The sequence below is a fragment of the Sphaeramia orbicularis genome, chromosome 12 (genome assembly GCF_902148855.1).
Source record: "Sphaeramia orbicularis chromosome 12, fSphaOr1.1, whole genome shotgun sequence".
Classification (NCBI taxonomy): Eukaryota; Metazoa; Chordata; class Actinopteri; order Kurtiformes; family Apogonidae; genus Sphaeramia; species Sphaeramia orbicularis.
This window is the reverse complement of record NC_043968.1, coordinates 13,758,241-13,783,855: the sequence shown is the minus strand read 5'-3', so window position 1 is coordinate 13,783,855 and position 25,615 is coordinate 13,758,241. Positions and strand designations below refer to the sequence as shown.

Sequence of the window (25,615 nt, the reverse complement as noted above, 5' to 3'; positions counted from 1 at the left end):
TCAAATTTTTCAAAATCAAATTAGCAAAAAAATCTGACCTGATTGAAAAAAACAGATGTCATTTTTGGAATTAGCAGTGCAAAATGGTCCTAATTCAGTTGAAAAAAAACCCAAGACAACTTGCAAAAAACATTTTTTTGTAACCCAGTGTAATTGTTCTACACCATACTGTGAGTTACGTCAGCCAGAGAAAGCCATATAAACATAGCACTTGCTTTCCCTGTACCACTTTTGACTGGTTCATATATTTTTGTTGAAACAACAGGAAGGATTGAGACTGGAAACACAAACAGAACCTGAACCTAGCACTAAAATAAACCCCGTCTGACACCTTATAAGGAGTAAGATGTGCCTTGTCTTGCAATCGCTTTATGCCACCTACGATGGCGTCGAGGGTTTTTGCTTACAATCTTTTTAACTCCGACAGTCGAGTGTTCCTGCAGACTCACTAACAAGAGACCTGAAATATTTCCTCTTATCTCATTTGAAAGCTCCATAGGTGGTCTAGATCTCTGTGAATCGACAACAATACCAAAGACACAAATAAACACCACACTGTTTCATATATACACAAAACAACAATACCCGCTAAATTGCATATGCAAATAAACGCACCCATCAACAGAACATCCACTCGGTGTGATGCATTTACATCTCAAATGTATCTTTTGTATATTCCTGACGGAGCAATAGGAAGTGCATCTATCGAAGCATAAAGTAAACCCAAGTAATGAAAGTGCATGTGTCATTTCCTCAGCTATTTATTTATACCTCATGCTGTTTACATTTCACTGGTTTTGCAAGAGAGCGTAGTTTGATTAGAAGGCCGCGTCTCATCTTAACTCTTTGCTATATCTGCTCGTGTCATGTTCATCTCTGACAGTTATGTACAATTACAGTTTACTTTTGATATGTGCACTACTGTCATAAAATGGACAGAGTTTAGTCTGATTTGCAATTCATTACACTGGAAAAAATCAAGTGTATTTTTCTCATTTCTAGTCAAAATATCTCATCACACTTTAAATAAGACATAATCACCTAAAGAGTAACTTTTCAGTGAGATATAGGGACTTGTTTTTAGACAATAGGTCTTGAAAATCTTATTTCAAGAACATTTTTAGCTTGAATTAAGCAAAAAAAAAAAACAAAAAAAAAAAAACAACCAAATCTTTAATTAAGCAAAAAAAAAAAAAAATCTTGAATTAAGCAAAAAAAATCTGCAAATGGAACAAGTGAAAATTATCTTGGTAAGATTTCTTGAAATAAGATTTTCAAGATTTACTGTCTAAAAATAAGTTCTTATATCTCGCTGAAAAATTACTGTTCAAGTGATTATGTCGTATTTTAAGTGTGATGAGATATTTAGACTAAAAAAAAAAAAAAAAAAAAAAATACACTTGGTAAGATTTTGATTTTTTTCCAGTGTAATTAAATGGAATGTTTATTTTTGATATATGTAGCTTTTTTGTGTTTTGTGCAGGCTTAGTCAGAATTTGTTTGGATATGTATAATATTTGTTAAGCTCATTTATGGGAGCTGACATGTGAATTTATGGGCAGTAAAAACATAGGGTAAGGGCGCAGGAGTATATAACTTGAACTTCATCCTGCTCCTTTTCAATTATGTTTTCTTTTTTATACGTATTTTTCATGTTGTATTGGTTTTAAATGTTGATATTCTATATAAACACTTAATCAACCAATTACTCATACATTGCACATTTATGTAAATACATTTTTTTCTCTTACTAATAGTTTATATTGTATATTTTATGCTCAATCTTCCTGGTTAAATTATTGTATTTCTATTTTTATACATCTTAAATTCAAAAGCACTTACAAAAAAGCTAAGGGACTTGACTTTTCATATATTATGCTGTAAGAAGCTAAAGGCTAGATTGTTGTGTGGAGAAGGGATGGGAAATATGCAAATGAAGTCCTGTATATGTATAAGTTTTGTTTTTGTTTTTTTTTTTCCATGACTTCTTACTACCTGTTTCATTTCTAGGGACTAAATTAGATTACTTTGTCTTGTTGCGTATTTGAAATAAACTAAAAAAAATAGAAAAAAAAAAAAAAAAGGCAAAGTAAGATTTTTATTGTATAGAGAAACCCGTTTCTTTAGTGTACACAAGACAATAAAATTCTTTGAATCTTTGGAATAAATCTTGTATGGAGGGCGCATCAGAAGGCAATCGATGGACACCTCGCAGACAGACAGCTGTCTATGTTTGCAGACGATAAACGCATTTCCGTTTCAAATGTATGAATATCGATGCAGCTACTGTTCATGCATATACAACCTGTTGGCACACTGTTTAGTCACTTTACTCCAGCGTTAATATAACCAGACATACAGTGAGTCCATACACATGTTTAACAAACAGCTCAGCCAGCGTAACAACTGATGCGAAGGACCACATCTGTTTAGAGGGGCCGCAGAATTCTGTTATTACCATATGGCGTCCAGCTGGATTAATAATGACAGAAAATATATCACGGTATATATCTTACCAGAAAGATACAACAGCCTACACCCTGAAAACCTCTCCCCCACTCACGGATACAGATATACAGTTCATACACATGCAAACAGTGAGTATAATGTACCTCCAATATTTTCTTTTTATATCTAACAGGTGGATATATAAAGTGTAGCGCAAAGAGGGATTTCATCGAACAGTAAAACATAATTGGATTTGTGAAAAAAAATTGGAGTCAAAAGTACAGGGTGTCCGTGAAGTCGCTCTACAATTTAATTAATAGAATACAAAAGCAAACGAATAGACAAATCTGTGGAAATGATTACAAAAAGAAAAGTAGATATTGAAGTTTTTTTTTTCCTCATTTAATACACATCAAGACGGTACTGGATTTCTTGCCATGTTTGCTGTATCATAGCCAGTGTTGGGAGTAACACGTTAGAAAAGTAATGCATTACAGTAACAGATTACTTTTTGCTGTAACGCAGTAGTGTAAGGCATTACTAATCAATTTTCAGTAATATTTTACTCAGTACATGTTCAGTAGCACTTGTGTTACAACACACTTTTCTCCCATTTACTTGCTAAAATGAAAAAAACAAAAAAAAACAAAGAAACTTGAGGAATCAAAAATGTAGCATCAAAGTTCTATTACCTGTTGGTGTTCAGCCAATGGGTGCAGACGGCAGAAGACAGTCCATTGTCCACATGGACGTATGCTCATTACTAACCCTAACCCTGCTTTACAGAAGCTAGTTAGCATGATCCCCGTGATCAGCAATGACAAGGTAAACTAACGTTTCTATGATAAGTTAGAATTCTTTATCAATTGTGGAGATATTCACTGGCATACTCGGTACCACGCCCCCTGTTTGAACATGTAAAATGTTGAAAAAAATACAAGTGTTCCTGCTGGGATTTGAACATTGTACACCATAGCGTTACTTACTGAACTATCCGTCCACGGTGCGCAAATTCCGTATGTAGCTCAAAAGTAATACAGGAGTCATGTAACAATTTACAGTTCTGAGACAGTAATATTGTAAGGTAAAGAATTACTTTTAAATAACAGTATCAAGTACTAATCTGTAATGGATTACAGTTTGGAAGTAACCTGCACAACACTGCTGCCAACACTAAAAGACAAGCCTGTTGTGATGTTTTGATGTTGTGATGTCTTATTCTCTTTTAATAGTATAGTAAGTGTTCAAATATGTATCTTGTATTATATTGTACAGGTATTGTGTGTTTTGTGCTCCCTTAACAGTTTGTTATGAATATGTTATTTGTTGCATTAGTGCCCTATCAAGTGTCTAACCATGTCTTTCTCCTGTAAATGTTTTTTTTTTTTTTTACTGCCTTTTTAAAACTTGGCCAGGGGACTACAGATGAAATCTAGCCTTCTGGCTAATTCTGGCTCTTTTTAACCATGTGTAACCATGTGTTTTATGAAATTGCATTGTCCCCTTTCAAATAAACGAAACGAAACGAAATGAAACTGATCAAAGCCTCATCAGTGGTGTCAATGGCGTCAGTGACCTTTAGCTTCGGGTCGTTTTTGTCCCGTATCTTTGTTTGATACATGATATCTTTAACATAACCCCATAGACAGAAATCCCAAGGCAGTGATATCTGGTGAATGAGGTGACCAGGGAATTGGACCATCCCTTCCAATCTATGGGTCTAAAAATGTTTGATTTAGGAACCCACCAACATGCAGTCCCCAATGTGGTGGTGCACCATCTGCCTGGAAAATGATGGTTGGATGAAGGTCATCCAGTTGTGGTGAGACATATTCAGTCAAAAGGTGAAGGTCAACATTTGCAGTAATTAATCTCTCGTTGAGGAAAAATGGACCAATGATTCGATTGGACACGATCCCCCAATGTGATTAAAAACTGTTCTACCCACTGAGTACATAGAACAAATCTGATTAATTAATAACTAGAAAAACACTCAGAGAGCCCAGACCTCCACCAAGGCAGCTCAGTCTCCCACGCTGTGATCTACTAAAAATAATACCAAACGAAAATCACTTTTTCGGAAATGGCGGTTTTCTCCTGGATCTACCTCCATAGTTGTTGAAAACAAATCCGTTCGCCCACTTCAGATTTCACACTGTCATGGCTATATTTTGGTGTTTGCTGCATGTCAATACCATAATTTGTTCACTTGTTAGGATGAAAATTCCAAAACTCCACAGTTTTTTTCCAGTTCTGGATCATGGTATCCAGAATTTTGTGAGGATCCAGATCAATCTTCAATATCTTGTAGAACCTGTTGGGAACTTATTTTGTATTTCATTGTGGAGTTACACATCCATATGTTGAAAATATCCCTATCTCCCAATGATAAAGAATCCTTTTAAAAATTCCTGGATCCAGACAGTGATCCGGATCATTCCCAAAATCTAATCATTTATTACTCGTCCTATTTTGGACATTTCCTGAAAATTTCATCAAAATCCATCCATAACTTTTTCAGTTATGTTGCTAACTAACTAATCAACAAACAAACAAACCCTGGCAAAAACATAACCTTTTTGGCAGAGGTAATAATCATTTTTTTTTAATTGTAATGAGTCTTTTTGGACACCCTGTACAGTCTTCTCCTCATTGACCATTTCAGCAGCTTGGGATGAAATTAGACGGTCAAAGTTTTCTCTCAACAGTGAGCAGTTGGAGTAATTTGCTGTTTGGGGAGCGGGACAGCAAAAGAGTTTAGGGTCACAGAAAGGCTAGGTTTGGTTCTGTGAAGAGGCCGAGCGCTTCATCGCCGAAAACAAAGACGCACTGAATCATTTTTCATAGTTGTCGTTACTGCTTCACTAGACAAAACAATGAAATGTGTAATTGATTTTGATCATAATGAGCAACAACTGCCAGTACAGCTGCACCCACAGACTGGGACGTGCAACTACACAGATCATTTATTTCACATATAATCGCACAGATGAACAGAACGTACCCTTACACGAACACGTGTACGTAATTGTAAGGTATGTCAACAAACATTCCGTACTTTGCTGTAAACTCCAAACGCCTAAATCCACATACAAAGTAAAACCACCCCCTATTTATTGCTGTCAAACAATATATCAAAACCCCTTCAGTAGTTGACAATTTATGGCTCCGACTAATTACATAGCTGTTCTTCACAAAGCTGGATGGGAGGGGGAAAGGAAAGCTGGGAAGGGAGTGGGGGAAATGAGGCCAGGTCCTGCTCTAATAAAAGTAGGTCTGTAAGTCAATGGAAGGTATGTGCAAGGATACTGAGGTACAGATGTGCACGAAACGAAAAGACTCATAAGTCTGTATGATACACTTGTATTTAGGGTTGAAACTATTAATCGATTAATCAACTGGATTGATTCAGTTCAGTTTTCCTAAATCAAAGCTTCATTTCCTTAATTTCGCTGCAGCTAAACAATGGTTCTGCTGTTGTGTTTTACACGGACGCTTGTGACGCAAATGACGCAAGGATCGCCACAAAGTTGGAAGTTAGTTCCATCTTAAGTTGTTAGTCAGTTTGTCAGTTGTGTATAAATATGTTGAAGACTGCAGTGCACATATACTCTAGATGTCATGTGACTTGTCTGCCCTTGTTTATATACATAGATATTTTTATACCTTTATGATAGATAGATAGATAGATAGATAGATAGATAGATAGATAGATAGATAGATAGATAGATAGATAGATAGATAGATAGATAGATAGATAGATAGATAGATAGATAGATAGATAGATAGATAGATAGATAGATAGATACTTTATATGTCCTGAGGGAAATTCAGGTATTCAGCAGCTTTGCATACAGCACAAGACAAAACCGAACAGGCAGGTTAGTAACCAGATTAACATTAAGGTTAATGTTTTAGCTGTGTTTTCCTTTATGTTATTGTTGTTATCTGTATACATCTATAGATAATTTGATATTTACTTTTATACTGTTATTTCTATAGCTCTATAATATCACTCTCTCTATACTTTTATACTGTTGTTGTTATTTCTATAGATCTATAATAGCATTTTCTATATACTTTTATTCTGTTGTTATTTCTGTAGATCTATATTATCATTTTCTATGTATTTTTATACTGTTGTTATTTCTGTAGATCTATAATATCATTTTCTATATATTTTTATACTGTTGTTATTTCTGTAGATCTATAATATAATTTTCTATGTACTTTTATACTGTTTTTTTCTGTAGATCTATAATATCATTTTCTATATACTTTTATACTGTTGTTTTTTTCTGAGATCTATAATATCGTTTTCTGTATAATTTTATACTGTTGTTATTTCTATAGATCTATAATATTATTTTCCACATACTTTTATACTGTTGTTATTTCTATAGATCTATAATATCATTTTCTATATACTTTTATACTGTTGTCATTTCTATAGATCTATAATATTATTTTCCACATACTTTTATACTGTTGTTATTTCTATAGATCTATAATATCATTTTCTATATACTTTTATACTGTTGTCATTTCTATAGATCTATAATATTATTTTCCACATACTTTTATACTGTTGTTATTTCTATAGATCTATAATATCATTTTCTATATACTTTTATCTATACTGTTGTTATTTCTAAAATATCTCTAGATAATTTTCTATATACTTTTGTACTGTTGTTAATTGTTATTTCTATACAGATATTTTGTATACAGTAGAACCTCACAGAACGAGTGCACCATTGTACGAGTAATTCACTTTATGAGCCGTGGCTTGCGAGTCCTTTTGTCTTGAAATATGAGTAGAAATCAACAGTATGAGCGAGCTTCATACTAGCCGCCACTAGTTAGCACTAAACTCACACATGCTCCTCCGACAGGTACAGCCTCCATTCAATTAGTTCACGTGTTCATCTCATTGAGGCAACATCGTGACTCTCTTTTCTTACGCATTCTCTTTTATTATGTTTTTATAATTGTTATTTTCTTTCTAACTACACTTTTTATGTTTTAAAAACCCTTAACAAATGATTTTTTGGTGTTTTTTTTGGGGGGCTGGAAAGGATGAATTATATTTCAAAAAATTTCAATGGGCATGGTAAATCGCAAAACAACCTCAGCCATTAGAATGAATTAAACTTGTACTGAGAGGTTCTACTGTATATTCTTTTACTTTTATGGTTCTGGAATCAAGGACAAGTTGTTTTACATTTTCAGATATGTATTTTTCATATTTTTAAATAACTGCTAAATCAAATTGAATTGAAGAAAATCATAAATTAACTGATTACAAAAATAACCAACAGCGGCAGCTATACATGTATTAACAATATTATACAAAATGATCATCCTAATATAGTTGAAAATCAGAAAAAATAACTCTGAAATGTATATTGTTTACAAAAATGTCACCTTCAGGTTGACCAGTTTATCTCGCTGTCAGACAGTTTTAATTAGAAGGCACATTCCTCCATCGGAAATAAATCAGCTGAGGTGTGATTTCTGATTTCACAATCACCAGAAAATATCTAAACAAGTACGTTCAAGACAAGAGATATTAATCTTCAAACCTTTCTCAATACTATGCCCGTTACACAATGGCTCTGTTGGCTGTCTTTACTGAAAAGGTCACTGTTAATTAAAACACACCACAGCCTGCATTCACCATGGTGCTGCCGCATCACCGCTGTGAAAAAACAAACAAACACCCAGACAGAAGACGACTATAAACACACAGATTAATGTATGACGAGCAAGTTTGGCTCAATAGACTGTGACAGTGACAAGCAAAAAAGTGTTAGAAATGTGTGAACGAAACACAAAATAAAGCCCTTTTTATAGTGTTTTTATCTAACAGCGGTGGGCAAAGGCATTTTCTCACAGTTAAAGGGAAATAGGCACAGACAGCAGAGATATGCGAGTAATACTGGGATGATATTATCTCTTTAGCCACTGTGACAGCAGTTTATCACCACAGTCAATCACCAAGTAATCACTATCTGTGAGGATCTGCTTCCACTTTCACTCCCTGAAAACACTTACTCTGCTTCCACTGCCTGGGCCGCCTCAGATAAAGATGTCACAAAGGCACAGAAAGAAAAGTGGCGACTGTTAATGACACATTTTAGAAGGGTGTTGTATTTATTGTCCTTTCTATAAACTAAGATTATACCCCACTGTGGCACGTACAGGAATGACACTATTCCAAGTGAAGTGTCGAGGTTAAATGGTGGTACTCAGTCATGTCATGATTTGATTGGTTTTCCCCTGTAAGTCGCTTTGGAAAAAAAAGCATCTGCCAAATGCATAAATGTAAATGTAAATGTCTATCAAATCGAACGCTGAAATGTTTTGCCAATTAATATGTTTTGAAGCTATTTATTACCTCCACCAGGAGGTATTGTGATCACTTTGCTTTGTGTGCGTGCGTGTTTGTTTGTTTGTTAGCAAGATAACTCAAAAAGTTATTTTCATGAAATTTTCTGGAAAAGTTGATACTGGCACAAGGAAGAAATTATTACATTTTGGTGGTGATCGGGGGGGGGGGGGGGGTCGGGGGGGGGGGGGGGGCACTGATCTGTCTTGGTGGAGGTCTGCGCTCTCCGAACGCTTTTCTTGTTTAGGAGATGCGTTAAAGTCTTCATATCTCAATGGACAGCTGCTTCAGTTATAAGGGCGGCCAAGGCTCAGGTGGTAGAGCGGGTCATCTAATAACCGAAGGGTTGGCGGTTCGAATCCCGCTCTATCCGAGTCAGTCTGTTGTGTCCTTGGGCAAGGCACTTCACCCTCCTTGCCTCCAGTGCCACTCACACTGGTGTATGAATGCGTATGAATGTTTGGTGGTGGTCGGAGGGGCCGTAGGCACGAATTGGCAGCCACGCCTCTGTCAGTCTGCCCCAGGGCAACTGTAGCTACAAATGTAGTTTACCACCACCAGAGGGAGAATGTGAGAGCGAATGAATAATGGATCAATAATGTAAAGCGCTTTGGGTGTCTTGAAAAGCGCTATATAAAATCTAATCCATTATTATTATTATTATTATTATTATTATTATTATTATTATTATTATTATTAAGAAAGAGGCATGTTCCAAAGGTAATATCAGATAATTTCTGGAAATATAAGAGACAAGTTGTAATGGTGTAATGTAAAAGTAATGATCTTACATAAATTTGTTGGGTTAAACGAAAAAAATAAAATTAAAAAATTAAAAAAAAACAACAAATACTATCTTGTCGGGGCGGCTATGGCTCATGAGGTTGTCCAATAACCAAAGGGTTGGTGGTTTGAATCCTGCTCTGTCCTAGTCATGTGCTATTGTGCCCTTGGGCAATCGAAATTCATCGAAATTAATCCACAACAACCCTGTGATAAATCTGATTAAATGTTTTAATCATTTGACAGCACTAATTATGACATAATTCTCTCTTCTCTTGTGTCTAGTTACGGAACGTTAATAACACAGGACCTGACAGTCGGTGTTCTTGACGGAGGCTTAGCAAAGGGTAAGTTCTGCTTTTTACATCTACTTTTCTCTGATTTATGTGATAAGAATTGAAATATTTCATCAGTGGAGTCACGGAAATATCGCTGTAACATTCAATTGGGATTTTCAGATCAATGGATGAGAATGGTGAATTTCTATGTGAATAAACATGTGAACCATGGAAAATACCAATAAAAAGAGAACTGGAAAAAAAAATCATTAAATAGATTTTGTGAAAATTAAGGCCTTAAATGGAATTAAAAAGCATTAAATTCGATGTCCAGAGGCATTAAAAAATTAAATACACTTGATGGAAAAAAAAAAAAAGATTTCTGTAATTTATATGATAAGAATTGAAACATTTTGTCGGTGGAGTCACGGAAGTATTGCTGTAAGATTCAATTGTGATTTTCAGATGAATGGATGAGAATGGCAAATAAATATGTGAACCACGGAAAATACCAATAAAAAGAACATTGGGAAAAAAACATAATTAAATAGATTTTGTGAAAATTAAGACCTTAAATTGCATTAAAAAGCATTAAATTCGATGTCCAGAGGCATTAAAAAATTAAATACACTTGATGGAAAAAAAAAAAAAAAAAAGATTTCTGTGATTTATATGATAAGAATTGAAATATTTTGTCGATGGAGTCACGGAAGTATCGCTGTAAGATTCAGTTGTGATTTTCAGATGAATGGATGAGAATGGTGAATTTCTATGTGAATAAATATTTAAACCCTGGAAAATACCAATAAAGTTGGAAAAGATAAGTTTTCCATTTCTTGGACAAATTAATTTGTTTTATCAACAATGGAATCCTTTTTTTTCTACTGTCAACAAGAGTATCCTTCTGTCTCCTATGTCCTTTTGACGGAGAAAAGTGTTGTTAGTTTATATTATATTAACTCTTAATCAGCCCTGAGTATTGTAAAGAGGAGTTGATAGCATTATCTTGTTTTTTTTTTGTTGTTGTGTTTTTTTTGTTTGTTTTTTGGGGGGGTTTAATAGATTTGTAGGTTTGTTGGATAATTTGTTTGTATATGTTGTGTCTGTGGCGTTCCTTACGTATAAGTACAGGGTGGGGAAGCAAAATTTACAATATTTTGAGGCAGGGATTGAAAGACAGTGTATGACCAATTAGTTTATTGAAAGTCATGAGGATTTATTTGCCACAAGAAAATTGACATAATAGAAAATGTTTTTATTCTATGTGTCCTCCTCCTTTCTCAATAACTGCCTTCACACGCTTCCTGAAACTTGCGCAAGTGTTCCTCAAATATTCGGGTGACAACTTCTCCCATTCTTCTTTAATAGTATCTTTAAGAAAGTCGACATTGCTGTGTGATGTTCTATTGGTAGCATGTTCTAAAACGCCTCAAATAGCAGAATCCAGAGGGTTTAGATCTGGGCTAGAAGGCGGCCATAAACATGATTCCCAAAAACTGCTAAAGTTGGATTTGCAGAAATCTTGTATTATTCTAGCTGTGTGGGCTGGAGCACCATCCTGTGTCCATACATAATTTCCATCTGGGTAGTTTGCTTTTAGCCATGGCAACACCTGGTATCTCAGAGTCTTGTAGTAAGTATTAACACTGATTTTTTTCATCAGCTTTGCAGAATTTTATAGGCATTTTTTTCCATCGGAAGCCACAACACCAAAAGCCATAACTTGAGCAGGATGTTTTATTCTGAATGTCCCCTTAACCTCAGCTCTCGATTTTGCGATAAATCTGTCATTTCTGCGGTTCAGGACAGCATCGACAGTGAAGATCTTTTCACCTGAAAAGATCGTTACAATGGAGGACTTTTTCTTGAACCATGTAATAATTTTCTTGCACCTTTCCAATCTCTTTTCCTTCATAGCTGTTGTCAACAAGTGTTTTGGTGTTCTTGTGTAAGATTTTAACTTCAAATCATATTTTACTGCATTTCTAATGGTCTTGTTCTCTACCTCAACTTCAATTGCTATTTTTCTCATGGATTTGGTTGGATCCTTTAGGATTTTGGATTTGAGAGCTTTAATAAAAGCTTTGGTACATTTTTTGTTGCTTCCTCCACTTCCAGACTTTCTCGTAATAGTTTTGCTCATAGTCATTCTCTTCTTTCCATTATAAACAGTCTTTATGGACACTCCAACTATTTTTGAAATCTCCTTTGGTGTGATGAGTGCATTCAGCAAATCACACACTCTTTGACGTTTGCTTTCCTGATTACTCATGTGGGCAAAAGTTTCTGAAAAGGTATGGATAATAGTGTTAGGTATGATTATGACATCAATATATGTTTGGTTTCAAAACAATTGACGTAGTGCCTGCTGAGAAAAAACAACTAAATGTTCATTGTAAATTTTGCTTCCCCACCCTGTACATGTTTATGTAAATGTATAATTTGAAATAATAATAATAATTTTTTTAAAAAAGACAGAGAATTGGGAAAAAAGTAATTAAATAGATTTTGTGAAAATTAAAACCTTAAATTGCATTAAAAAGCATTAAATTCGATGTCGAGAGGAATTAAAAAGTTAAATACACTTGATGGAAAAAAAAACCAAAACAAAAAAAAACGAATTGAAATATTTCAGGCCCAGAGCTAAATGATACGAACAATTGTCACTGTAGACGTGTACCCAATACAAGAACTAACAACAGCGACAATAAGTCTTAGCAGTAGTGCTTAGAAAACACACTTCACAAACTGCTCCAAATCCATCTGTAGTCCGTATATAATCTGTAATTACAGCAGAGTGTATTAGTCGCCATTGCTGTTGACCCTCAGCTCCTATGTCTTCTCACATATTGACCACACTGACCCTTGTGTGGTGTTCAGGCTCACTCTCCTTCCCGTCCACTGACTCCTCCTCTGGTGGAATGTCATTCCAACAGTCAGTCCATAATTCCCGCTCGGTGTTCCCAGTAATCCCACTTCTCCGGCTGTTCTGAGCCTACTTCCTTCCCCACAGCTGCTGGCCAGCCCGTCTTGCTCTAATAATAGGACAACAATGCCCGCCCTGCGCCCGGACACACAGCACTGTACTATTAGTGCAGGAAAACTCCACATCTACAAGCACTTGGCGTGAAGCGAGATATTCAGGCCATTTCCCCTAAATTTCCGAGTTTTTTTGCGGAGATAAATTTATTGTGTAAAATGGTTTAACTCATAAAGATCCAAACAGCCACTAAAAGCGACTAAAAGCATGTATTGATCTAAAACAGAGGTCTCAAACATGTGGCCCGGGGGCCAAATGCGGCCAGCCAAAGGTTCCAATCCGGCCCGTGGGATGAATTTACAAAGTGCAAAAATTCCACAGTCAAGGCTTTGGAACTCATTTTAGTTCAGGTTCCACATATACACCAATATGATCTACAGTCAAATAATTACAGGGTGGGGAAGCAAAATTTACAATGAAAATTTAGTTGTTTTTTCTCAGCAGGCACTACGTCAGTTGTTTTGAAACCAAACATATATTGATGTCATAATCATACCTAACACTATTATCCATACCTTTTCAGAAACTTTTGCCCATATGAGTAATCAGGAAAGCAAACGTCAAAGAGTGTGTGATTTGCTGAATGCACTCGTTACACCAAAGGAGATTTCAAAAATAGTTGGAGTGTCCATAAAGACTGTTTATTATGTAAAGAAGAGAATGACTATGAGCAAAACTATTACGAGAAAGTCTGGAAGATACTATTAAAGAAGAATGGGAGAAGTTGTCACCTGAATATTTGAGGAACACTTGCACAAGTTTCAGGAAGCGTGTGAAGGCAGTTATTGAGAAAGAAGGAGGACACATAGAATAAAAACATTTTCTATTATGTCAATTTTCTTGTGGCAAATAAATTCTCATGACTTTCAATAAACTAATTGGTCATACACTGTCTTTCAATCCCTGCCTCAAAATAATGTAAATTTTGCTTCCCCACCCTGTAGACCTGCAACCGATTAATTGATTAGGTGCTTGAAGCGAATGCAAAAATACACGATTCGATTAATCGACTCGAATTGATTGAAGGGAAATATTCTATTGCAGTTTTCCTGAATTGAAGCTTCTTTGTGCGTCACAATAAGCATCCGTGTGAAACACAACAGTGGAACCAATGTTTAACAGCAGAGAAATGAAGGAAACAAAGCTTTGATTCAGGAGAATTGTGGTTGAATGATTTTTTTTTGGATCACTTAGAGTCGATTAATCGGTTGCAGCTCTAAAAATAATCGCATCATAACCTACAAAAAACAATGACTCCATATTTTCTTCTCGGTTTGATGTGAAAAAAATAATATTACATTATGCCTATAAATAATGACAACTTCAAGTTTTTGTCTTTGTTTTTGTATTAGAAAATAACATTAAATTATGAAAATACTGACATTTACAAACTATCCTGTAACAATAAAATGTGAAAAACCTGAACAAATATGAACATCCTGAAATGTCTAAAGAAAATTAAGCACAATTTTAACTATTTTCTGCCTGTTACTAAGTGTTTAGTGTCTTTGTAGATCTGATCCATAATACACATGTATAAATGATAAGTTGAGGCATAATATTGTTAAAATTGCACGTATTTTTCTTAAGAAATTTTAGTTTTTTCAGGTTATTCACATCTTCTTTGTTTGGATAGTTTATAAAAGTAAGTATTTTCATAATTTAATGGGGTTTTTTGCACTAAAACAAACAAAAATTTGGAGTTGTCATTATTTATAGGTTATTATGCTATCATTTTACTGGTCCGGCCCACTGGAGATCAAATCTGGCTGAATGTGGAACCTGAAAGAAAATGAGACTGAGACCCCTGATCTAAAATGTTGATCCACTAATCCTATCAACACATGTAAATAATTGAGATATCATCAGTTACGACCCATTTGGACATTCAGAGGCTCTGTAGTGAACATACACTACAAACAAAAAGTTAAGGATATTTTTAATTTTTGAGCTATTTTTTTCAGTTAGGATTCTTGCACAGCGCTTTTTACTTTTTTGTGTGTGACTTGAATTGAAACACATTTTTTTAATGACCAGACATAGTTTCATTTACAAAAAAAAAAAATGACCAAAAAAAAAAAAAGAAATATCCTAAACTTTTTTGTTTGTAGTGTAGTCACTTACAACTTAGTACTGCTATGAAAGGGACAGAGTCTAGTCTTGATATGTACAGTATTTTTGTGTTTTGTGCTTAGTCAGAATTAATTCTGTTATGTGTAGGATTTTTGAGTTACTTATGGGATCTGATATGGGAATTTAGGGGAGGTAGAAGGATGGGGTAAGGGGGCGAGAGGTTATAAATTAAACTTCATCCGGCTCCTTTTCCTTTCTTTTTATATAAGTCTTTTTGTTGTTTGGTTTTAATGTTATATTCGAAACAACACGGCAACACCGTCATCTTCTACAACATCGATTCACCAGTAAAACCCATGGACTTTTTTTGAAAGAGACACTTGTTTTATGTTCAATTAATGATGTATTTTGTTGAAAAAGCCGCTTTTTATTCAGTTTTCTCCGTTTCTGACATAATAACCTTCAACTTTAATCTGAGCTTTAACGAACATCTACATGATCAGTAGAGGTGTACCGATTACCGGTATAACGATAAACCGCGGTAAAATTGCCAGAGGTTAGTATTACCGTTTAAATTCTAATTATCATGATAACTGTGTTTGATTACCACGGAAAACTCCTATGTAAAGATCTGCTTCTATGTCAAATATCTGAGTTATAGTTTTAATTTATTACAATTTTAATTTTATATACCTAATATTTGGAACCAGTATTCACTTTTAAAGCCTTTGAAAAGGTTCGTCAAACATCTTTGTGTTATTTATGCAATAAATTATATACATTTATCAAATCGGACTTTATATTTTTTTGTGTTTTCTGGCTTTTTGTGTTGATATAGTAGATTAAAGTGAAAAAAAATAAATAAAAGGCAGATGATATAAATTAAGTTGTGCTGAAAAAAAGATACCAAACATGGGTAGAGTAAACATTTATTTATATAGTATATAAAGGCAAAATCAAAAGTACATAGGCTCAGACCACAAAGGGTTAATACTTGAATGTTTCTGCCAACAGAAAGTGCATTTTGCCAATTATTTAATTTGTTTTTTGTTTTGTTTTTTTTTTCAAAATACAACTTGGTTAAAATTATTTCACTGTGTGTATCAGTACTTTTTGAACATTTTGAGCACAATTTCAACAATACCATGATAATAATGATAACCGTGATAATGCTGGTCACAATTATCGTGATAAGAAATTTCCGTATCGTTACATCCCTAATGATCAGTGAATTAAATAAGAGAAAATGACTGGTTTACACTGAAAAAACACAAAATACAGAGGATAATATTATAACAAATGGTGATAACGCACTTAAGAAAGGTTAAAAAGAGAGAAAAATTCATTTGGGAACTGACACAAAAGTAACACTGGGTCTTTATGGGTTAATTGATACGAAGGTTGCCCGACTCCAACTGGGCAACTTTTTAAATTATTGACACCGAGTCCTTGTGTGTGTTTAACAGAGTGTAACATGTAAACACATGTTGGTGGAGGAATGATGATGAGGTTGCACAGTCAAATGAGCGACTATGTGTGGTAGAGGAGGCAGAGACGACACTGTAATCATGCAGGAGCTGATAAATGAAGACTACACACTGCTTAAGTCGTTAAACACCACCTTCTGCCTTTTGCTACAACTTCTTGGAAAAGGGACTTATCTGTACACGCACGTACACACTGGATAGGTAGTCCAAATCTGTCACAATATTTATATTGCATCGTCATGTCAACAAAGCAACTCTGAGCGGCAACGATACAAACAGCGAACAATCACAACTGGTCCTGAGGTACTTCGGATTTTCTGATCTTCGCTTGTTCCCACTTGGAAAAGCAGAGATCAGAATCACATGTTACAGCTTTATGTGTGTTTGACATTTATCCTACACCCCCCCCACCCCCACCCCTTTTGTGCTTCTGATTCATTATCAAAAAAAGTCAACTTGCCTCTTCTTTCTTACTTTGTGTCTTTTTTCTGACAGATATGTGTGGCAATGCTGATATGTGAAAAACTTCCCTCCACACCTCCTCCTTTTCACCCCCCCCCCCCCCCCCCCCTCCGCCATTCCACCAAGAGAGTATTCCCACAGAAAAGCTCACAAAATTGTAACTCAGGCTATAACCAGGGTCTATGTCCCCCCCCACCCCCATCTCCCCCCCCTCTTTTTTTCCTTTCATTGAAATATTTGACAGTGAACGAATAAAAACTCTAATGCGGTGCTCACCTCAGACAAGGTCCCACAGCAGCAGCAGCAGGGAAAACAGAAGGAATACCATCCTCAATCGGCACAGAAAAGCAACAAGTAGTAACTCCACAGATTTGTCCTCCTCCTCCTCCTCCCCTCTCTCACAGCGCTTCCTCGCTCTGTTTCTCCCTCTGCGTTGGACTCATTCAGGCTGCAGTAGCTGCAGTGGACTGACCAAGTATGCATGTGGTGTGTGTGTCAGTGTGTGTGTGTATGTGTGTGTGTGTGTGTGTGTGGACTCCTGCAGGGGTATTGACTCTTAGCAGAGTTCAGGTCCTCCCCTTTCTTAGGCTCAGGAGGAAGAAAAAAAAAGCTCACCCACATACAAACAGAGGGCAGGAGAGAAGTCTCTTTGTCTTTTGTTGCTTTCTCTTACTTCCTTGCTCTATGTCTTCAAATGTCTGTAACTCCCTGCTCTGCACCCCCACCCCCCCTCCTCATGTGAGCAAGCAAATGAGAGAGTAAGACTGTGTATGCGAGTCAAATGTGTGTGTGTGTGTCTACGCTCATGCACTGGGAATGCCTCAGCGCCCGGGGCTGGAAGAAGGAGGAGGAGGAGGAGAAGGAGGAGGAGAAAGGGGCGGGGTTAAGTTCCAGAGAGCTGAATTCCTACCTCACTTTCAGCCAATCAGAGGCGTCGCTGCGGTTGACCAAAAACCGCGGGGCCAGGCCGGGCCTCACTACCACACTCCAGCTTTAAAGCATTAGCTGGAGTTTGTCATGTACAGCACTTGGGCTTTATTCTACAGCAGTGAAGGAGACATCCAGAAAATGCCCCAAAAAGATCCTCATTCTATCTGGTCTCTGTTTAACCCTTTCATGCATGAATTAAAAGAACCATAATCAAGATTTTTTTTTTTCCTGCGTGTAGGTTTTCCAATAAAACCTTCCACTTGGAGCTTATGGCTGACTCGTGTTAAAAGAGTGTGTCCTCCACAAAAGTTTGTCTTTTTCGATTAATTAAACAAAAATACGAAAACAAAAAGCACATACATACAGAGTTCCACTTTTACGTTATACTGTCCAAAACACGGCTAAAATACAAACAAAATGTCCACAACCATCAGAACACGTTCAGAAAAACCGTCAGCTCTCTTCGGCCCTAATGCCGTATACCCTCTAGCCCTGTCGCGCACCCCAAGCCCTGCCCATTGGCATACACAACAACCAAAACACCTTTTTAAAATAAAATTAAATTATAAAATCACTATTCAGTAATTAATAACAAAACTGAACTTAGCAAATGGCACCTACACCTGCGTGTTTTTATTCCTCTTTAGACATGAAAAAAAAGTGATTGAATTTTTTTATTAACTTATTTTTCATGGCATTACAAAAATGTCCACTCAGCTGGACATCATGCATTTAACCCTTTCATGCACTGTCCACTCCAGTGGACAGTTCTTCTCCAGCTGTTCTCTTGTATATTCATGGGTTTTGTTGTTTTAGTTCCATATCAGCCAACACAGTGGACGCTTATGCACCATCCCATACACTGTAATTCTGATCATTACTGTAACTTTACTGTTCTTGATAAACCTGATCTGCACTAACATGTTTGAGTGTAAATCAATTGTTATTTGTTAGACAAGAAGGTTTTTTTTTTGCATATTATCTCCATGAAGTGAGTAATTACTAGCATTAGAATATGTTAAAATGTGAGAAGACATCAGATTAGCATCATTAAAAATGTTTTTTTTTCATTGTTTTCATATCACTCTCTGATATTGGGTTTTAAACACATGTTTCTTTTCTTCAAAAATTAAATGCATGGATATTTTTGTAACTCCATAGAAAAAAAAAACTCGATCGCATTGTGTTTTTCATGGCTAAACACTGAAGAAAAAAATCTTGACTAAGGTTCTCATAATTCGTGCATGAAAGGGTTAATTTTAGAAGCAAAAAAACATGAATTTATTGATATACTGTGTGAGAACGATGAAATAAAAACATTTTCAATACTGCTAATCTGATGTTTTCTCACATTTTAACATACTCTAACACTAGTTATTACTCACTTCATGGAGATGATATGCAAAAAAAAAACAAAAACTTAAAAAAACAACAACTGATAATTACAGTCTAATCACAATTACCAATTTTTTTTTACACTCAAACATGTTAGTGTAGATCACATTCATCTAGAACAGCAAAGTTACAGTACTGGTATAAATGTCAGTGTATGGGATGATGCGTAAGCGTCCATTGTGTCGGCTGATGTGGAACTAAAACAACAAAATCCATGAATATACAAGAGAACAGCTGGAGAAGAACTGTCCACTGTAGTGACCAGTATGCATGAAAGGGTTAAAGTAACATTTTACAAATATTTTAACATTGAATAAAATCTGTCATTGATTGATTAATACATAAAGATCCGGAGCTACTTTTGTGGCACTTCCGAAATATTTTTTTTCCTATATATTTAGCTTTTTTTTTTACCCTTTCATGCGTAGTGGTCACCACAGTGGACAGCTATTCAACAGCTGTTCTCTTGTGTATTCATGGGTTTTGTTGTTTTTTGTTGCATATCAGCCAACACAGTGGACGCTTATGCACCATCCCATAATACACTGACTAGGGATGTAACGATATGAAAATTTCATATCACGGTTATTGTGACCAAAATTATCACCGTTATCATTATTATCGCGGTATTGTTGAAATTGTGCTCAAAATGTTCAAAAAGTACTTATACACACACTGAAATAATTTATTTTGAAAAAAACAACAACAAAACCAAATAAAATAATTGGCACAATGTCCCTTCTGTTGGCAGAAACATTCAAATATTAACCCTTAGTGGTCTGAGCCTTTTTTGTCCGTTTTTCAGTGCTTTTGATTTTGCCTTTATATACTATATAAACAAATGTTTACTATACCCATGTTTGGTATCTTTTTTTTCAGCACAACTTCATCTATATCATCTGGCTATTATTTTTTTCACTTTAACCTATTATATAAACATAAAAGGCCAAAAAACACACAAAAAATATAAAATCCGATTTGAAAAATGTATATAATTTATTGCATAAATAACACAAAGATGCTTAACAAACCTTTTCAAAGACTTTAAAAGTGAATATTGATTCCAAATATTAGGTATATACAATTAAAATTGTAATAAATTAAAACTATTTTCAAATATTTGACATAAAAGCAGATATTTACATACACGTTTTCTCCGGAAAAGTGCGGTAGTCAAACAAGGTTATCATGATAATTAGAATTGAAACAGTAATACTAACCGTCTGCAATTTTACCACGGTTTATCGCTATACTGGTAATCGTTACATCCCTGACACTGACATTCATACCATTACTATAACTGTGCTGTTCTTGATAAACCTGATCTGCAGTAACATATTGAGTGTAAATAAATTGCTAATAAAAACTGCAAATATGATTTTCACACAGTATGTCACTTTCTGATATTGCGTTTTAAATACATGTTTCATCGCTTCAAAAATTAAACACATGGTGTCCAGCTGAGTGGACACTTTTGTAACCCCGTGAAAAATAGGTTCATTAAAAAAAAATTCAGTCGCATTATTTTTTTTATGCCTAAAGAGGAATAAAAACACTCAGGAAAAAAGTCTCAGGTTCTCATAATTCATGCATAAAAGGGTTAAAGTAATTTATCACCATCTATTATGACACTATCCTCTGTATTTTGCATGTTTTTTCAGTGAACATCAGGTACTTTCCTATATTTCATTTACTGATCATGTAAATGTTCATGTTTCTCTATGCTACTGGTTTGTTCCAATAATTACCTCTGCCAAGGAATGGCGAAGGTTATGTTTTCGTCTGGGTTTGTTTGTTTGTTTGTCTGTTAGCAAGATAACTCAAAAAACTATGGACGAATTTTGATGAAATTTTCAGGAAATGTTGATACTAGCACAAGGAACAAAAGATTACATTTTGGTGGTGATCGTGGGGGACACTAATCTGCAATGGTGGACGTTTGCGCTCTGAGTGCTTTTCTAGTTAATGCATGGAACCTCCTCATAGAACTAGATCCAATGTAGTTGTATTAAACCCATAAAGACCCAGTGCTACTTTTGTGGCAGTTCTCAAATGAATTTTCCATTCTATTTAACCTTTCTTAAGTGATTTATCAGCATTTATTACAATATTCTTCTCTGTATGTTGATTTTTTTCCCTAGTGACAATTAAGCATTTTCCTGTTTTTAATTTACTGATCATGTAGATGTTCATAAAAATTCTGATTACATTTGAGGGTTATCATATCAGAAATAAGAGAAAACTAAAGAAAAAAATGGACTTTTTCATCATTAACTAAACATAAACCAAGTGTCCTCATCCACTGTCATTGATCCAACTCCATGGGTTTTACTGGTGGATCAATGTTGTAGAAGATGACGGTGTTTCCACGGTAACTACAGAACCTCAGAACATCCAAATGGGTCATATCTGATGACCATGAAAAGATGACAAACTGTATTTTACACCAATTATTTACATGTATGGATAGGATTAGTGGATCAACAGGTATTAAACTGTTTAGATCAGTAGATGGTTTTGGTTTTTTATAAGTTAGATGTATAAATACACGAGTTAAAATACTGAAAAAAAACAAGTTTATCTGGTATATTCACACACAGATAGACTGCATATGAAAGAAATTATCTGACCAATTTGTAATGAACATGCAAAAACCAACATCGCATTTGCTTAAAGACTCAACTACTACTACGGCTACCACACCAAACTATCCCTCAACTACAGTGTAGAGATTTTGGCCTGTCTTTTCCCACAGCCCTCCCTCTATTCTACCAAACAACACTATTCTCATGTTACTGCTCCTGTCCTTGACTAGACATTTGTCAACCCCCACATTTGTTCAAAGAAGTGACAGCAGACCCCCCCACCCCCTCTTCCCTTCACATCAGGTAACTCCAGGTTGGCATTTTGTTTTGTTTTTTTGTTGTTTTTTTTTTACTCTTTCTTCTTGGTCCTCACACTGCATTTAGTCACACTGATGCCCTGAGGCTGCACGATAAGAAAGACGTCATATGATATTTATGTGTAGTAAACCGTTAAACAGTTATGTAAGCCTTGATTCAGACGCAGTTTACCGTTATTCATCACCACATGTCACATTTGTATTGAACCAGATGCTCTGCAAAAACCCTTTCACGTCGGTTACTATGAAAGATTAAGGAATCCACCAGGTCGGAATTAACCGCTAAAATTCACCCCCCCCCACCCCCCACCACCATGCATGTCGGGCTTGTGGCTTTGTGAAGGCAGGGTACTTTCACATGTTTTTGGGACTGTGCTAAGATTGTACCCTACTGGAAATCAACAATATAATAGGAACGGACTTACCATCTGATTTTGTGAATTACTTGGGTAACCTACCACACAAGATAAGGAAATCTGACCGATATCTTTTGTTAATATTATTAGCAGGGGCAAAAAAAAAAAAAAAAAAACCATAACTCGAAAATGGATGTGCGAAGATCCCCCAACACTTTTCATTTCATTTATTAAGATCCCCATTAGTAACTGAGTCATCAGTTGCTATTCTTCCTGGGGTCTTCTCTACATTACATTACAATTTTAATTATTTACATTAATCTTACACCATTCACGCCCACACACACACACAAACGGGACATTTACAACAGCCCAATGCAATAAAAATAAATAAACAAACAAAATAAGTACTGTACATTTGTACTCCTTCACCAACCTTTACAACCTTCACCAAGTCTGATACAAATCATAAGACATCTTTCAATATTATCAATACTCTATCCATTTCATGCCTGCTGCGTAAACAAGACAAGTTTTAATTTCTTTTGAAAAAATTTCCTGTTATTTTCCAACAGAAACCCTGGCAATCCATTCCGTGCAAACATGGCCCGATAAAAAACAGTCACTTCTGGACTGGACAGCTGTTGTGAATGAAATTTATGACATGGAAAGGCTGAATGTAAAAAAAAATAAAAAAATACTGGGAAAAATGGAATGTGTATGTTAATCAAAGAAATCCTTGAAGCTGTATAATCTTATCCTAATTTGTCCTGAACCTGTCTGTATTTTGTTTGTCTGGAGTTTGAACCTGGATGCTTTAATTGTTGTGGTCTTTTTTTTTTTTTTTTAATTTTGTCTATCATATAATATGGAGATTAAAAAAAAGGAAATATATATAAAAAAAAATTCAGCCCCCATGTGAAACACAAACAGCCCTTTTCCCACCTATACCCGGTTAATGATACAAATTGTTTAAGTGCAGTTTTGGTCTGTGACATGATTGAGGATGAGATAAACATGTTGATCTATTATTATGTTTCTCACTGAGGCATTCAGCACAACTCTAAAACCCCACAGTTAAACATCTTGTTGCGAGCTTGTTTTTGTTTGTTGTGCACCAAAGCTTGGTGACTAGTGAGTTGTTTGACAGATACTGGCATGTCGTTTAAGGGGACCGACTCGAACGCTTCCAAATTTCCAAAACAATTATATAATGAGGTCACAGGACAGACTGTCACAATTAGTGTGTGTGTGGGGGGTGGGGGTGAAATAGGCTCATTATGTAAGACAATCTAGTCACTGTCTGATTCTGGATTTTTAACTGGTTATAGTTTCCATCAGGAAATATCAGATAAATCATCTCAATTATCACCCCTCAACCAAAAAAAAAAAAACTACTTTTGCAGTTAGAAATGAACTATTTTCAACTTTATCAGAAACTTAAAAAGTGTAGACCCGAGCCTCAAAGTCGATGTAATAAATATACCAATTATTGCAGTGGTGTGCAAAAATATTAGAACACTGGTCAAATCTTAAGAAACTGGTGGTTTATTTGTTCCCAGAGCCTGAATTTCACTTTTTTGCCACTGCAAAAGGTAAAGGCAAAGGTACTGAGAATATTTCACCTACAGATTTATCAGTCTAGTCCTTTTTTTACATTTTACTGTAATGTTTAGTGTGCCCCCCCCACCCCCCCACCCCCGGCAACAATCACAGTAGCGCATCTTTCTGGCATTGTGTCGATGTGTTTTCTGAGAGTTTCAACCCCAATGTCATTCCACGCTCTCAGAAGCTCATTCCAGAGAGTTTCTTTCGAGTTTCCTTAGATTGTTGCCGTGGGGCACACTAAACATTACAGTAAAATGTAAAAAAAGGACTAGACTGATAAATCTGTAGGGGAAATATTCTCAGTACCTTTGCCTTTACCTTTTGCAATGGCAAAAAAGTGAAATTCAGGCTCTGGGAACAAATAAACCACCAGTTTCTTAAGATTTGACAAGTGTTCTAATATTTTTGCACAGTATTTTTGTCAGTTTATGACCTTATAACAGTTGTTTTATTGCATGTGTTTACTTTTAGCAAGTGCTGCTCTGATGTTTACACACACATATATATATATATATATATATATATATATATATATATATATATATATATATATATATATATATATATATATATATATATATACTGAACAACAAAAGAAACGCAAGTATGTTTCGGTATTGGTTTATATGGGAGTTTTATTATGAATATTGGTTTCATATGAGATATTTATATCCAGCTGTGAAATTTACAGCGGGTCTCTCTTGCTGTCCTTGTAGCACTGAGTTGACGGTCACGGAGATGGGCCAAGCGAATATGGTGATCCTGATTACGGGTGGTCACACGTGGTCTCCCGGATCTTGGTCTGTCCCGACTGGTCCCTGTGTCACGGAATCGTGTCCTCAGCCTACTGATGGTGGACTCGTGCACTTGCAGACGTCTGGCAATGTTGCGAGCCGTTAAACCAGCATCAAGCATACCAACGGCGCGTTCTCTCAGATTATCGTTAAGGCGAGGCATCGTGGTAATGCAGTAACTTTTGAATCTTACCATTTCTTTTTATAGCCCCCGGATAAACAAAGGGAATTGCCACTCCCATTTGTTGCTCCCACTACCATATCACTCAAAACGTACCGCACCTCCGATACTTTGTACACGTGCTCAACACCACTCGTGGTCGTGTTTGCCTGCAAACACACGCTCCAATGGTAACAACTCACTTATTGTAATGTGTATCTCAGTTGACAACTAAACAGGACAGCTGAACTCTTGCCTAAATTAATGACCAAAACTTGCGTTTCTTTTGTTGTTCAGTATATATATATATATATATATATATATATATATATATATATATATATATATATATATATATATATATATATATATACTTCTTGGATCTTTTTTATTAATTAATTAATTAATTTTGCCATGTATAGGGAAGAAACCAAATATGGTAACTTCACTGACCTTGATCTTGATTTTCTACATGAAAATAAAAAATTTTGAAAATTTTCACAAAAGT

At 35.5% G+C, this 25,615-nt stretch overlaps 1 protein-coding gene across 5 annotated transcripts in view; it reads right to left on the bottom strand.

Moving 5' to 3' along the window:
* The window catches only part of LOC115429348 (disabled homolog 2-interacting protein), a 423,964-nt gene that overhangs the window by 257,684 nt on the left and 140,665 nt on the right, over positions 1-25,615 (bottom strand). The window contains exon 1 of one of the 5 annotated variants that reach the window (XM_030148694.1): positions 17,239-17,626. The exons of the other annotated variants lie outside the window; for them this stretch is intronic. The gene's annotated coding sequence lies outside the window, so the exon portion shown is untranslated. Of the gene's footprint in view, positions 1-17,238; positions 17,627-25,615 lie in introns of those variants that run through there. 5 annotated transcript variants of the gene reach the window in all.